We start from the raw sequence: 14,193 nt of genomic DNA, 5'->3' as shown, positions 1-14,193 counted from the left end.
ACCAAACCATTTTTTCTTAGGTACCACCTCACATTTGAAGTGAGTTTGGGGTTCAATATAACAGAAAATACCCAAAAGTGACACCATTCTAAAAACTGCTCCTTTCAAGGTGCGCAACACCCCATTCAAGAAGTTGATTAACCCTTCACATTACTTTTTTCGCATAAAATTTACTTTGGAACCAATTTTTTTTTGTTTTCACAAGGGTATCAGGAGAAAATGGACCATGAAATGTATGCAATTTCTCCTGAGTACGCCAATACCCTGTATGTGGGGGAAAGACACTGTTTGGCTGCATGGCAGTGCTCCGAACACCACTTGACTTTTCGAACACAAAATTGGCTGGAATCAATGGTCGCGCTACGTTGCATGTGGAGACCCCATGATGTACCTAAACAGTGGAACCCCCCAATTCTAACTCCAACCCTAACCCTAATTGAAAAATGGAAATTAATACTTTTTTTTAATTTTATTATTTTTACCTAACTAGGGGGGTAATGATAATAATAATAATAATAATAATAATAATAATAATAATAATAATTAATCCCTGCCAGTGACATCATGTGCACATTACAGCCAGAAACAAAAAAAGGGAATTTTTACAATACACCCCTGTGAGGGTACTTGTGGAAAATAAAGCCAGGATTTTTTTTCCTTAAAGCATTCAATATGGGAAAGGGTGACGTTAAGGAACGAGTATGTGGATGTGGTGTTGCCTGCCAAGGCGGTATTTAAGATTAGAAGGTGATTACAACTGTCAAACCCAGAAAAGTGTCAGGATCTTGTGGGTTGGATGGCAGACAAAGGCTCCAGTGTGTTGACAAGCAGCACCACCAAGTGTTCCACGTGGTCCGGTCTCAATAGCCAAGACTCTAGGCCTCACAGTCCTCAAACTGGTCCTTCTTTCTCCCCCATCAAGAGTCCAAGGAGACATATGACCCCAAAGCTAGCCACTCTGATGAACTGTTTACATTCCCTTGTAATTATTTAGGCCTGTCAGCATGCACCATTAAAGAGTGTTATGAGAAGGTGGAGTGCACTGATGCACAAACAGATGAGCATCCATGGGCCACGCCAAGCCACGCTGGGGAAGGTCAATTCATGTCTGAAGAGGTGGAGGATAATCATGATACACAACTGACATCATGTCAGCCTAAAATCACAACTCAGAAGGATGATCAGATTGATGAATTGGAAGATGACATGATCGATAAGGCCATTGATCCAACCTGGCACAGTGGCATGCCTAGCGAGAACAGCAGTGCAGAGAAGGATGGATCTGTAGCACGAAAACAGGCAAGAAAAGTTAGTGGTTTGACCAGAGGGAGAACTCAGTCAACTATTTAATAGAGCCCCCCTTCCCCCTCATCTTGGTAACATGCCAAAGGTGCGTTGCTCCCCTGTATTGAAGTATTTTTCTGAAAGTCCTTCAGACAAAACAACTGTAATTTTCAACATCTGCCATACAAGCTGAGAAGGGGCATGAACACTGCCAACCTGAGCACCAGATAAATTCAGCCTGTGGTGTAATCCTTAATAATTGCCTATATATACGCCTAGACGAAGTGCACGTATTAGAGATTCGCTAGTACATAATCGGATCACGAAAGAAAGATCTACATGGCTGGAGCGTGCCGCACCTTTGGGTAACTACCGCTGTGGCCACTGTCGGTTCTGCCAGTTTCATATGCAGGGTCCAACGGTACATATTGGCCCCATTATGCATCAAGTGCGGCACTTCATCTCATGCAAAATGCAGCATGTTGTTTATGTGGTCTTCTGTCCCTGCAGGAGGTTCTACATTGGCTATGTAGGGATTCAAGCTTCAGGAGGCTAATTTGCATATTCCAGGTGCCTTCTGGGAGAAGCGAAGTCTCCCTAAGCTAGAAGATCGTTGGGTACAGCCGGGACCAGCTGCTTCGAAAGCATCACCAAACCAGGGATTCAAGCTTCAGGAGGCTAATTTGCATATTCCAGGTGCCTTCTGGGAGAAGCGAAGTCTCCCTAAGCTAGAAGATCGTTGGGTACAGCCGGGACCAGCTGCTTCGAAAGCATCACCAAACCAGGGATTCAAGCTTCAGGAGGCTAATTTGCATATTCCAGGTGCCTTCTGGGAGAAGCGAAGTCTCCCTAAGCTAGAAGATCGTTGGGTACAGCCGGGACCAGCTGCTTCGAAAGCATCACCAAACCAGGGATTCAAGCTTCAGGAGGCTAATTTGCATATTCCAGGTGCCTTCTGGGAGAAGCGAAGTCTCCCTAAGCTAGAAGATCGTTGGGTACAGCCGGGACCAGCTGCTTCGAAAGCATCACCAAACCAGGGATTCAAGCTTCAGGAGGCTAATTTGCATATTCCAGGTGCCTTCTGGGAGAAGCGAAGTCTCCCTAAGCTAGAAGATCGTTGGGTACAGCCGGGACCAGCTGCTTCGAAAGCATCACCAAACCAGGGATTCAAGCTTCAGGAGGCTAATTTTTGCCTGTAGGACATTATTGCAAGAGAGCTTGGCTGAGTAGATTACACAAGAAGGAAAACACACAGCAAGTCAGCAGGATCTAGGAGCAACATGGCAGATGTGACAACCTACATGGTGAGCTGCAGCATGTGCTACATGTTCACAGATCGACCAGAAGAAGAATTAAATTTCACCTGTCAGAAGTGTAGACTAGTGGCCCTTTTAGAAGAAAAGGTGCGGGGTCTGGAAGAAAGAATAGCAACTTTGAATGAAGACTTTCTAGACAGAACAGAAGCATCTCTACTGGTCACAGAAGGTGCAAAAAGTGTCAGAGAACCTCCAAAAGCAGATGAGTGGAAGCATGTGACCAAAAGAAGCAAGAAGACCATGGAGAAATCACCAACCACACAACTGAAGAACCGATATCAAATCTTTGTAGAGGATGAAGATGGCACACCTAAGAATGAAGCAATACCAGCAAGCAAAAAAGAAAAGGGCACACAGCAACAAGTGACAGCAAAAAGTACAGCCAAGAAGCAACGAAGAGTGGTGGTGGTGGGAGACTCACTACTGAGAGGCACCGAAGCAGCCATCTGCAGACCGGACATAACTGCAAGAGAAGTATGCTGCCTTCCAGGTGCGATGATCAAGGATGTGACCGATAGGATACCAAAGCTCTTCAGCTCCAAGGACGTCCACCCATTTCTTCTGATACATGTTGGCACCAATGACACGGCAAGGAAGGACCTACCGACAATCTGCAAGGACTTTGAAGAGTTGGGGAAGAAAGTAAAGGAACTGGATGCACAGGTAGTTTTTTCTTCTATCCTTCCAGTAGACGGGCATGGCACCAGGAGATGGAACAGGATCCTTGATGCAAACAACTGGCTAAGACGATGGTGCAGACAACAAGGATTTGGATTCCTGGACCACGGTGTGAATTACTGGTATGATGGACTCCTCGCCAGAGACGGACTACACCTCAACAAACCTGGGAAACACACATTCGCCAGAAGACTCGCTACACTCATCAGGAGGGCGTTAAACTAGAAGAAGAGGGGACGGGAAGAAAAACATTAGACTCGAACAAAGACGACCCAGGAAAACATACTCAGAAGGGAGGTAAGAACATTTCTAAAACAATCCACAGTGAGGAGATTGGAACAAAACAAAATCCTCTAAACTGCATGCTCGCAAACGCCAGAAGCCTGACAAACAAGATGGAAGAACTAGAAGCAGAAATATCTACAGGTAACTTTGACATAGTGGGAATAACCGAGACATGGTTAGATGAAAGCTATGACTGGGCAGTTAACTTACAGGGTTACAGTCTGTTTAGAAAGGATCGTAAAAATCGGAGAGGAGGAGGGGTTTGTCTCTATGTAAAGTCTTGTCTAAAGTCCACTTTAAGGGAGGATATTAGCGAAGGGAATGAGGATGTCGAGTCCATATGGGTTGAAATTCATGGAGGGAAAAATGGTAACAAAATTCTCATTGGGGTCTGTTACAAACCCCCAAATATAACAGAAAGCATGGAAAGTCTACTTCTAAAGCAGATAGATGAAGCTGCAACCCATAATGAGGTCCTGGTTATGGGGGACTTTAACTACCCGGATATTAACTGGGAAACAGAAACCTGTGAAACCCATAAAGGCAACAGGTTTCTGCTAATAACCAAGAAAAATTATCTTTCACAATTGGTGCAGAATCCAACCAGAGGAGCAGCACTTTTAGACCTAATACTATCTAATAGACCTGACAGAATAACAAATCTGCAGGTGGTTGGGCATTTAGGAAATAGCGACCACAATATTGTGCAGTTTCACCTGTCTTTCACTAGGGGGACTTGTCAGGGAGTCACAAAAACATTGAACTTTAGGAAGGCAAAGTTTGAACAGCTTAGAGATGCCCTTAATCTGGTAGACTGGGACAATATCCTCAGAAATGAGAATACAGATAATAAATGGGAAATGTTTAAGAACATCCTAAATAGGCAGTGTAAGCGGTTTATACCTTGTGGGAATAAAAGGACTAGAAATAGGAAAAACCCAATGTGGCTAAACAAAGAAGTAAGACAGGCAATTAACAGTAAAAAGAAAGCATTTGCACTATTAAAGCAGGATGGCACCATTGAAGCTCTAAAAAACTATAGGGAGAAAAATACTTTATCTAAAAAACTAATTAAAGCTGCCAAAAAGGAAACAGAGAAGCACATTGCTAAGGAGAGTAAAACTAATCCCAAACTGTTCTTCAACTATATCAATAGTAAAAGAATAAAAACTGAAAATGTAGGCCCCTTAAAAAATAGTGAGGAAAGAATGGTTGTAGATGACGAGGAAAAAGCTAACATATTAAACACCTTCTTCTCCACGGTATTCACGGTGGAAAATGAAATGCTAGGTGAAATCCCAAGAAACAATGAAAACCCTATATTAAGGGTCACCAATCTAACCCAAGAAGAGGTGCGAAACCGGCTAAATAAGATTAAAATAGATAAATCTCCGGGTCCGGATGGCATACACCCACGAGTACTAAGAGAACTAAGTAATGTAATAGATAAACCATTATTTCTTATTTTTAGGGACTCTATAGAGACAGGGTCTGTTCCGCAGGATTGGCGCATAGCAAATGTGGTGCCAATATTCAAAAAGGGCTCTAAAAGTGAACCTGGAAATTATAGGCCAGTAAGTCTAACCTCTATTGTTGGTAAAATATTTGAAGGGTTTCTGAGGGATGTTATTCTGGATTATCTCAATGAGAATAACTGTTTAACTCCATATCAGCATGGGTTTATGAGAAATCGCTCCTGTCAAACCAATCTAATCAGTTTTTATGAAGAGGTAAGCTATAGACTGGACCACGGTGAGTCATTGGACGTGGTATATCTCGATTTTTCCAAAGCGTTTGATACCGTGCCGCACAAGAGGTTGGTACACAAAATGAGAATGCTTGGTCTGGGGGAAAATGTGTGTAAATGGGTTAGTAACTGGCTTAGTGATAGAAAGCAGAGGGTGGTTATAAATGGTATAGTCTCTAACTGGGTCGCTGTGACCAGTGGGGTACCGCAGGGGTCAGTATTGGGACCTGTTCTCTTCAACATATTCATTAATGATCTGGTAGAAGGTTTACACAGTAAAATATCGATATTTGCAGATGATACAAAACTATGTAAAGCAGTTAATACAAGAGAAGATAGTATTCTGCTACAGATGGATCTGGATAAGTTGGAAACTTGGGCTGAAAGGTGGCAGATGAGGTTTAACAATGATAAATGTAAGGTTATACACATGGGAAGAGGGAATCAATATCACCATTACACACTGAACGGGAAACCACTGGGTAAATCTGACAGGGAGAAGGACTTGGGGATCCTAGTTAATGATAAACTTACCTGGAGCAGCCAGTGCCAGGCAGCAGCTGCCAAGGCAAACAGGATCATGGGGTGCATTAAAAGAGGTCTGGATACACATGATGAGAGCATTATACTGCCTCTGTACAAATCCCTAGTTAGACCGCACATGGAGTACTGTGTCCAGTTTTGGGCACCGGTGCTCAGGAAGGATATAATGGAACTAGAGAGAGTACAAAGGAGGGCAACAAAATTAATAAAGGGGATGGGAGAACTACAATACCCAGATAGATTAGCGAAATTAGGATTATTTAGTCTAGAAAAAAAGACGACTGAGGGGCGATCTAATAACCATGTATAAGTATATAAGGGGACAATACAAATATCTCGCTGAGGATCTGTTTATACCAAGGAAGGTGACGGGCACAAGGGGGCATTCTTTGCGTCTGGAGGAGAGAAGGTTTTTCCACCAACATAGAAGAGGATTCTTTACTGTTAGGGCAGTGAGAATCTGGAATTGCTTGCCTGAGGAGGTGGTGATGGCGAACTCAGTCAAGGGGTTCAAGAGAGGCCTGGATGTCTTCCTGGAGCAGAACAATATTGTATCATACAATTATTAGGTTCTGTAGAAGGACGTAGATCTGGGTATTTATTATGATGGAATATAGGCTGAACTGGATGGACAAATGTCTTTTTTCGGCCTTACTAACTATGTTACTATGTTACTATGTTATATGTACGCTTCCGTGAACATTTTAAATCTATTGAAACCGGGAAAGGTGTCCCGAGATTAATTGAGCATATAAGAGAAGAACACCAGGGTGACCCAGAAGTGTTAATGTTTGCGGGCTTGAAAGAGTTAATCTACCGGCGCAGGGTGGTGATCTGCACAAAATCTTACTGAGGCAAGAAACTAAATGGATCATACGGACAAGAGCCACTGGCTCAGCAGGTCTTAATGATCGTGTTGACATGTCTGTCTTTTTATAGAACGCTAACGTTGTTTTTGCATATATTTGCTGTTCTATATTGATCGTCATCCTAGATTGATCCCCATCTTGTACTCTTGTGGTTGTAAGTAATTATTCTGTTTTGTACAGGTTTATTCAGTAAGTATTTGTAAGCCGTATACATATCTCTGCTTTTTTTTTTTCCCCTCTGAGCCAGGTGAATTCAGGTGTGGATTCCTTTGTATGTCTTGGAATAGAGGACATAATTAGTATTCTGGATAGATTGGTCTATTATAATTGGCTACCGTTCTTATTCTATATTGCTGTGTGTAATAAGGTGCTCTAGCCGTTGTTGTTTTTAACTGTTTTGTTTTTTGTTATTTTACACTGTGCACTGTGGTTGTCTCGGGGGGAAGTGGCGTGGGAGGAGCTGGTTGTTTCTTACCTGCTTATCTAGGCGTCACTTCCTCCTGGACACAGACCCGTGGAAGCGCTTGGTATTAGCGCGAAACGATCGTCGTCGTCTTGCCTGTCGCACTCCTACTTTCACTCCCTCCCTTGAACCGTGAAGATGATTTGCTGCATGTTCTAATAAAGGACGTTTGAATTGCCACTGATTGGTGAGTGCTATTGCGTTTTTTTTATTTTTTTTATATATACGTCTAGGATTAAAACATAACCTTTACTAAATCTCTAAAAGGCATACAAAATACCCCAAAAAATTTTACCATAAAAAAATGCAACGTGCATAGGACAGACATACACTAAACATACCAGTGGATTGCGTTTAAGATCAGTATTAAGACAGAGTCTTGTGCCTGTACCTGATCTCCAGAAATATTGATCCCACAATAGAAATTTCAAATACAATGCAAAATACACAGAAGTGAAACAAAACTCACATATTGGGCTTGAAAAACAGTCACCTTTTAAGCCCTAGTGGGTATAATCACTCCTTTTGAGGAATTTTTTTAACACATATCCACATTTAGACCACTACCAAATTAATCCCTATGAACCATTCAGAAATGAATCTGTGCAATCAATTGTCATAGGCTCAGGGGTTAAACAGTGTGAGACAGTAAATTCCTGGATATAATCAATAGACAATAAATATGCTCTTTGTATTGAGGGATGCATATATCACACATTGTTCCTCATACTTCCAGGAATACATCTCAACCAGAGGACTACAACCGGCAAACATATATATGAAACGATCTCACCCACCTGGAACCGTCCTATACTCGATCTATGTTCCAATACTGGCGATGAGTCCTTTCCCCATCTTATGGTCCTGACGCATTTCATTATCTCGCATCAGGGGATACCGTTGGGGCTATTAACAAATCTGCCGTACAGCCGACGCTGCTATCCATGCGCGTGGTCAGTGCTGTGTAAGCCGGCCTTGTCAAAGCGCCTATATGTTTACACTTACGGCTTCAATGACGCACAGGTGCCGATCACCTGACCACATATGAATACCGGACATGCGCTCATTGGAACTCAACAGCTGACCGGATGTTCGGCCTGCCGCGTCCGCAGCCTTTTGTGGAGCGCAAACATTCACAATGCGCACGTGCTACTCTCAAAGGCTGTTACTTCATGCATATGGGATGCATTACTCACCGTGTGTTTCAGCTGACACATGCTCTGGTGCGCATCCTGATGCATGGAATGGAGATCTGTATTACACATGTATCTAGGGGAATACACATTCAAATCTCCCTGTCTATACTACTTTATATGTACAGATTTCAATCTTAGGTAAGGCATCTTATAAATATATCATTGGCTAAAGAGGGACTTAGGGGTATGCAGATTCAGTATACTCTCTACTATGGAGACTCATATTGTGGTGAAATTCCAATGTTCATGATCCATTCTTTTAATGGGTTAGAGTCTAGTATGCTTAAAAATGAACTTCATCAGAGCATGATTTACTAAATGTACCTGAGACGACCAACTGTATCCCAGGAGCATAGTAGGCACAAGAAATTAAAGATGCAGCAAGAAAAGAGAGAGGGTGTGAGTGGTGTCAGCCTACAGTATACCTAGGGTGCCCTATACTATCTTATACGCTTCCTAACGCGGAGGTTGGCACCCTAGGACCTGCACAATGGCGCCCCCACTCGATGGCGGCTGTCCCTTCCTGCTGACCCTACAAATCCCTGTACTAAAGGAAGGAAGCAAAAGAAAGTTGGTCATTGAGACCCTTAGGATGAACAGTACGTAGCCAAAATATCCACTTGCATTCTCTCTGAAGTATCATCTGGTCCCAATTGCCCCCTCTACTTGGGGGGTTTATTTTATCAAAGACTACAAAGGAGATTTTCCTTATATTACCTTGATGGTACCTATTCATGTGATTTGCTATTGAGGTGTCTCTCTTGTTCACGATGCCTCGTATGTGTTCTCCTTTGTACTAGACTCTAACCCATTAAAAGAATGGATCATGAACATTGGAATTTCACCACAATGTGAGTCTCCATAGTAGAGAGTATACTGAATCTGCATACCCCTAAGTCCCTCTTTAGCCAATGATATATTTATAAGATGCCTTACCTAAGATTGAAATCTGTACATATAAAGTGGTATAGACAGGGAGATTTGAATGTGTATTCCCCTAAATAGTTGTGTAATACAGATCTCCATTCCATGCATCGGGATGCGCACCAGAGCATGTGTCAGCTGAAACACACGGTGAGTAATGCATCCCATATGCATGATGTAACAGCCTTTGAGAGTAGCGCGTGCACATTGTGAATGTTTGCGCTCCACATAAAGCTGCGGATGCGGCAGGCCGAACATCCAGTCAGCTGTTGCGTTCCAATGAGCGCATATCCGCTGCACGTCATTGAAGCCGAAAGTGTAAACATAAGGTGCATTGACAAGGCCGGCTTACACAGCACTGACCACGCACATGAATAGCAGCGTCGGCTGTATGGCAGATTTCTTAATAGCCCCAATGGTATCCCCTGATGAGAGATAACAAAACGTTTTGGGACCATAAGATGGGGAAAGGACTCATCGCCAGTATTGGAACATAGATCGATTATAGGATGGTTCCAGGTGGGCGAGATCGTTTCATATATATGTTTGCCGGTTGTAGTCCTCTGGTTGAAATGTATTCCTGGAGGTATGAGGAACAATGTGTGATATATGCATCCCTCAATACAAAGAGCATATTTTTTGTGTATTAATTATATGCAAGAATTCACTGTCTTACACTCTTTAACCCCTGAGCCTATGACAATTGATTGCACAGATTTATTTCTGAATGGTTCATAGAGATTAATTTGATAGTGGTCTAAATGCGGATATGTGTTAAAAAAAACCCCCACTAAAGGAGTGATTATACCCGCTAGGGCTTAAAAGGTGACTGTTTTTCAAGCCCAATATGTGTGTTTTGTTTCACTTTAGTGGATTTTGCATTATATTTGAACTAAAGTGGTTAAAACGTTATTAGCAGTTTGATAATTTGAGTTTACACTGCAAAAAATTTCTATTGTGGGATTAATATTTCTGGAGATCAGGTACAGGCACAAGACTTGGTCTGAATACTGATTTTAAACGCAATCCACTGGTGTGTTTAGTGTATGTCTGTCTTATGCACCTTGCACTTTTTTATGGTAAAAATTTTTTGGTATTTTGTATGCCTTTTAGAGATTTAATAAAGGTTATGTTTTAATCCTAGACGTATATACAACCTGAGCACCTCCGGCATGCAGAAGCACATGGCTGCCAAGCACCCAGTAGGTGGGTGGAACGCCTGGGTACAAAATCTGTGTCTATTAGGTGTCGAAATCCCCACTTCTGGCTCAAACTGATACTATGCGGCTGGTTATTGCTGTCCTTTCAGGCTCAGCCATCGTAACCAGTACTGATCAGCGGCTAGCGGGCCCTCCTGGGACTAAGTCCTGCTTTTCTTTCTCTGAGCATGCCCATGGGATGACCTCCCATTGGAGGTTGGGCATCACATGCTCAGGTCCTGTAGCAGCTCCTATTGGACCAGTAGAAAGGTCCTGTATAGCTTCTGGTATAAAAGGTTCACATGGCCGCACGGCCATGCGCTAGTATAAAACCTGTTATCGTGTGTGTGTGGATGTATGCCTGTTCTGGTGAATGCTCCTTAATCATACCCATTCCTAGTGATGTTGAATATTTGAGAACTAGCAGTAGAACTAGCCTACCCATCACTCCCCAGCAGGGACTTCTGCAGCATTGCCTTGGCGAATCGGCAGAACGCTCTGCTGAAGCTTATCAGTTTAGGTGATAAAGCTCACAACACAGCAGAGTTGTTGAAAAGGATAAAAGACCAGACCAATTAGTGGCTTTTCCCGCTGAACCCCAACCAGGTCTCGTTGTATGCGATAATGGGCATAACTTGGTAGCGGACTTAAAGTTCGGCAAGTTGTACAAGTTCCATGCATGGCCCACGTTCTGAACTTGGTTGTAGAGCGGTTTCTAAAAACATACCGTAAACTAACTTGCCAGGCCTGCTTGCCAAGGTATGCTGTGTCAGCACCCATTTCCAAAAGTCATCTTAGGCTTTTGTCAGTCTGACTTTGCTGCAGCAACGCTTTAATTTGCCTTGTCACAGACTGATTTGTGACCTGCCCACATGCTGGAACTCAACCTTTCATATGTTGGCAAGGCTTAGTGAGCAGCAGAGGGCAGAGTCTGAATTTCAGCTTCTCAATGCCCATCAGAGTAACATTCAGCCCCCACATATAACAACTGCTAAGTGGGTGTGGATCACTGACATATGTGAGGTTCTTCAAAATTTGAAGTACTGCACCAAGATAGTGAGCACTGATGACACTATTATTTGTGTAACCATCCCACTGCTCTGTCTATTAAAATGTTCACTACAGAATCCTAAAGATGAAACTTTGAATGCCGAGCAGGTGGCTATGGAACAAGATTTTACAGTGGCTGATTCCACACAGCCCAGCCTCACACAATATTCTCAGGCCACATTGGGTAATAATGAGGAACAGGAGGAGTAGGATGGGGAGGAACAAGAATATTGGTCTTCACTACAGAGGGGGACTCCAAATCCCACCTTCATGCCTGTCCAGCATGGATGACCTAAAGAGGAGGAGGAGGCAATACATCGTGAGGAGGAGAGGATGGCTAGTGTTCGACCTGGTGGGGATACTGAATATTTGATTCTTTATAGTCTGTCACACATGGCACAGTTCATGTCCAGATGCCTTTCCCAAGGCCATAGCGTGAAAGACATTTTGTCCACCATGAAACACTGGCTGTGCGCCTTTCATGACACTTGGTATAAGGAGAAATTTCCTTCTCTCATGTTGGAGACAGATGTGCTATTTTTAGTGCATGCATGCCAGAGGGCCGTTGTGCAAGACTTGCTGAAAAGATTACCCACAGACAACGCTCCTGGCAGACGTACCAGCTATTTTCACCCACAAAGATTACAGGGGAGGGACACGCACACCAGGTGTAAGGCAGGAGGGGGGGAAATGTCCACCCACTGGGCCATTTCCATGAATCCATAACATTAGGACATGAGTGTAACTATGATGAGGAGGGAGATGCTGACCAAGATAGTGAAGGACTACTTAAGTGACCATACCAGCCTCCTTCCTAATTCTTCAGTGCCCTTTAAATATTGATTGTCGAAGCTGCACACTTGACCCAGCACCTTGGAGGTGCTGACACGCCCTTCCACAATGTGCTGTCTGAGCGGGTCTTTAGTTCAGCCAGTGCAATGATAACGGATAGGCGCACACGCTTGTCAATGAAAAATGCAGACAGTCTGACTCTTGTAAAATTGAACAAAGGCTGGATTTCCTCCGACTTTGTAAGCCCTACAGATGACAGCAACCTAACATAAATGCATGTCCAAATGTTCTTTTTTGTAAGCTGTCTTAATGTCTATGCCTTACTATCCAAGCCCATTTTGTTCAGGAAATCTCGTCCTACTCCTCCTGCTTCTGCAACAAGTATTTAGTGCTCATACATACATACCCCACGTTGTTAATGTTTTTAAATGTTTTCAAACCATTGCACATTGTGAAATGGTGAAATTTGTACTCTCTGTCTCTACCTATTCTTATAACTGCAAAATGTATTGTGAGGTCCCCATCACGGTCTCTTTCAGCATGTATGATATAGACCCCTTGGGTAATTTTTGGAAAAATTTGTACATTGTACAGTGATGAAACTTGTTCTACCTTTCTCTACCTATTCTAATAGCTGCACAATGTATTGTGAGGTCCCCATTACGAGTGAATACAGACCCCTTGGGTAATTGTTCTAAAACTTTGCACATTGTGCAATGCTGAAACTTGTACTCTCAATCTCTATATATTCTATTATAATTATTTTATTGTGCTGCCCTTCTCATGGTCTCTTTAAGCATGTATCTGGGAGCCTGATGTTGATTTTTGGGTCTGCACTTGGATGTTTTGGAACATCAATGCATTAATATGCTCCACACACTTCTGCAGGTTTCAGCCTTAAGCAGAATAATAATATGTGTAATGAAACATGCTTTATACAGTTAGGGCCAGAAATATTTGGACAGTGACACAATTTTCGCGAGTTGGGCTCTGCATGCCACCACATTGGATTTGAAATGAAACCTCTACAACAGAATTCAAGTGCAGATTGTAACGTTTAATTTGAAGGGTTGAACAAAAATATCTGATAGAAAATGTAGGAATTGTACACATTTCTTTACAAACACTCCACATTTTAGGAGGTCAAAAGTAATTGGACAAATAAACATAACCCAAACAAAATATTTTTATTTTCAATATTTTGTTGCAAATCCTTTGGAGGCAATCACTGCCTTAAGTCTGGAACCCATGGACATCACCAAACGCTGGATTTCCTCCTTCTTAATGCTATGCCAGGCCTTTACAGCCGCAGCCTTCAGGTCTTGCTTGTTTGTGGGTCTTTCCGTCTTAAGTCTGGATTTGAGCAAGTGAAATGCATGCTCAATTGGGTTTAGATCTGGAGATTGACTTGGCCATTGCAGAATGTTCCACTTTTTGGCACTCATGAACTCCTGGGTATCTTTGGCTGTATGCTTGGGGTCATTGTCCATCTGTACTATGAAGCGCCGTCCAATCAACTTTGCAGCATTTGGCTGAATCTGGGCTGAAAGTATATCCCGGTACACTTCAGAATTCATCCGGCTACTCTTGTCTGCTCTTATGTCATCAATAAACACAAGTGACCCAGTGCCATTGAAAGCCATGCATGCCCATGCCATCACGTTGCCTCCACCATGTTTTACAGAGGATGTGGTGTGCCTTGGATCATGTGCCGTTCCCTTTCTTTTCCAAACTTTTTTCTTCCCATCATTCTGGTACAGGTTGATCTTTGTCTCATCTGTCCATAGAATACTTTTCCAGAACTGAGCTGGCTTCTTGAGGTGTTTTTCTGCAAATTTAACTCTGGC

This window comes from Ranitomeya imitator, chromosome 1 (genome assembly GCF_032444005.1).
Source record: "Ranitomeya imitator isolate aRanImi1 chromosome 1, aRanImi1.pri, whole genome shotgun sequence".
In the NCBI taxonomy this organism is placed as follows: Eukaryota; Metazoa; Chordata; class Amphibia; order Anura; family Dendrobatidae; genus Ranitomeya; species Ranitomeya imitator.
This window is presented reverse-complemented; position numbering follows the sequence as displayed.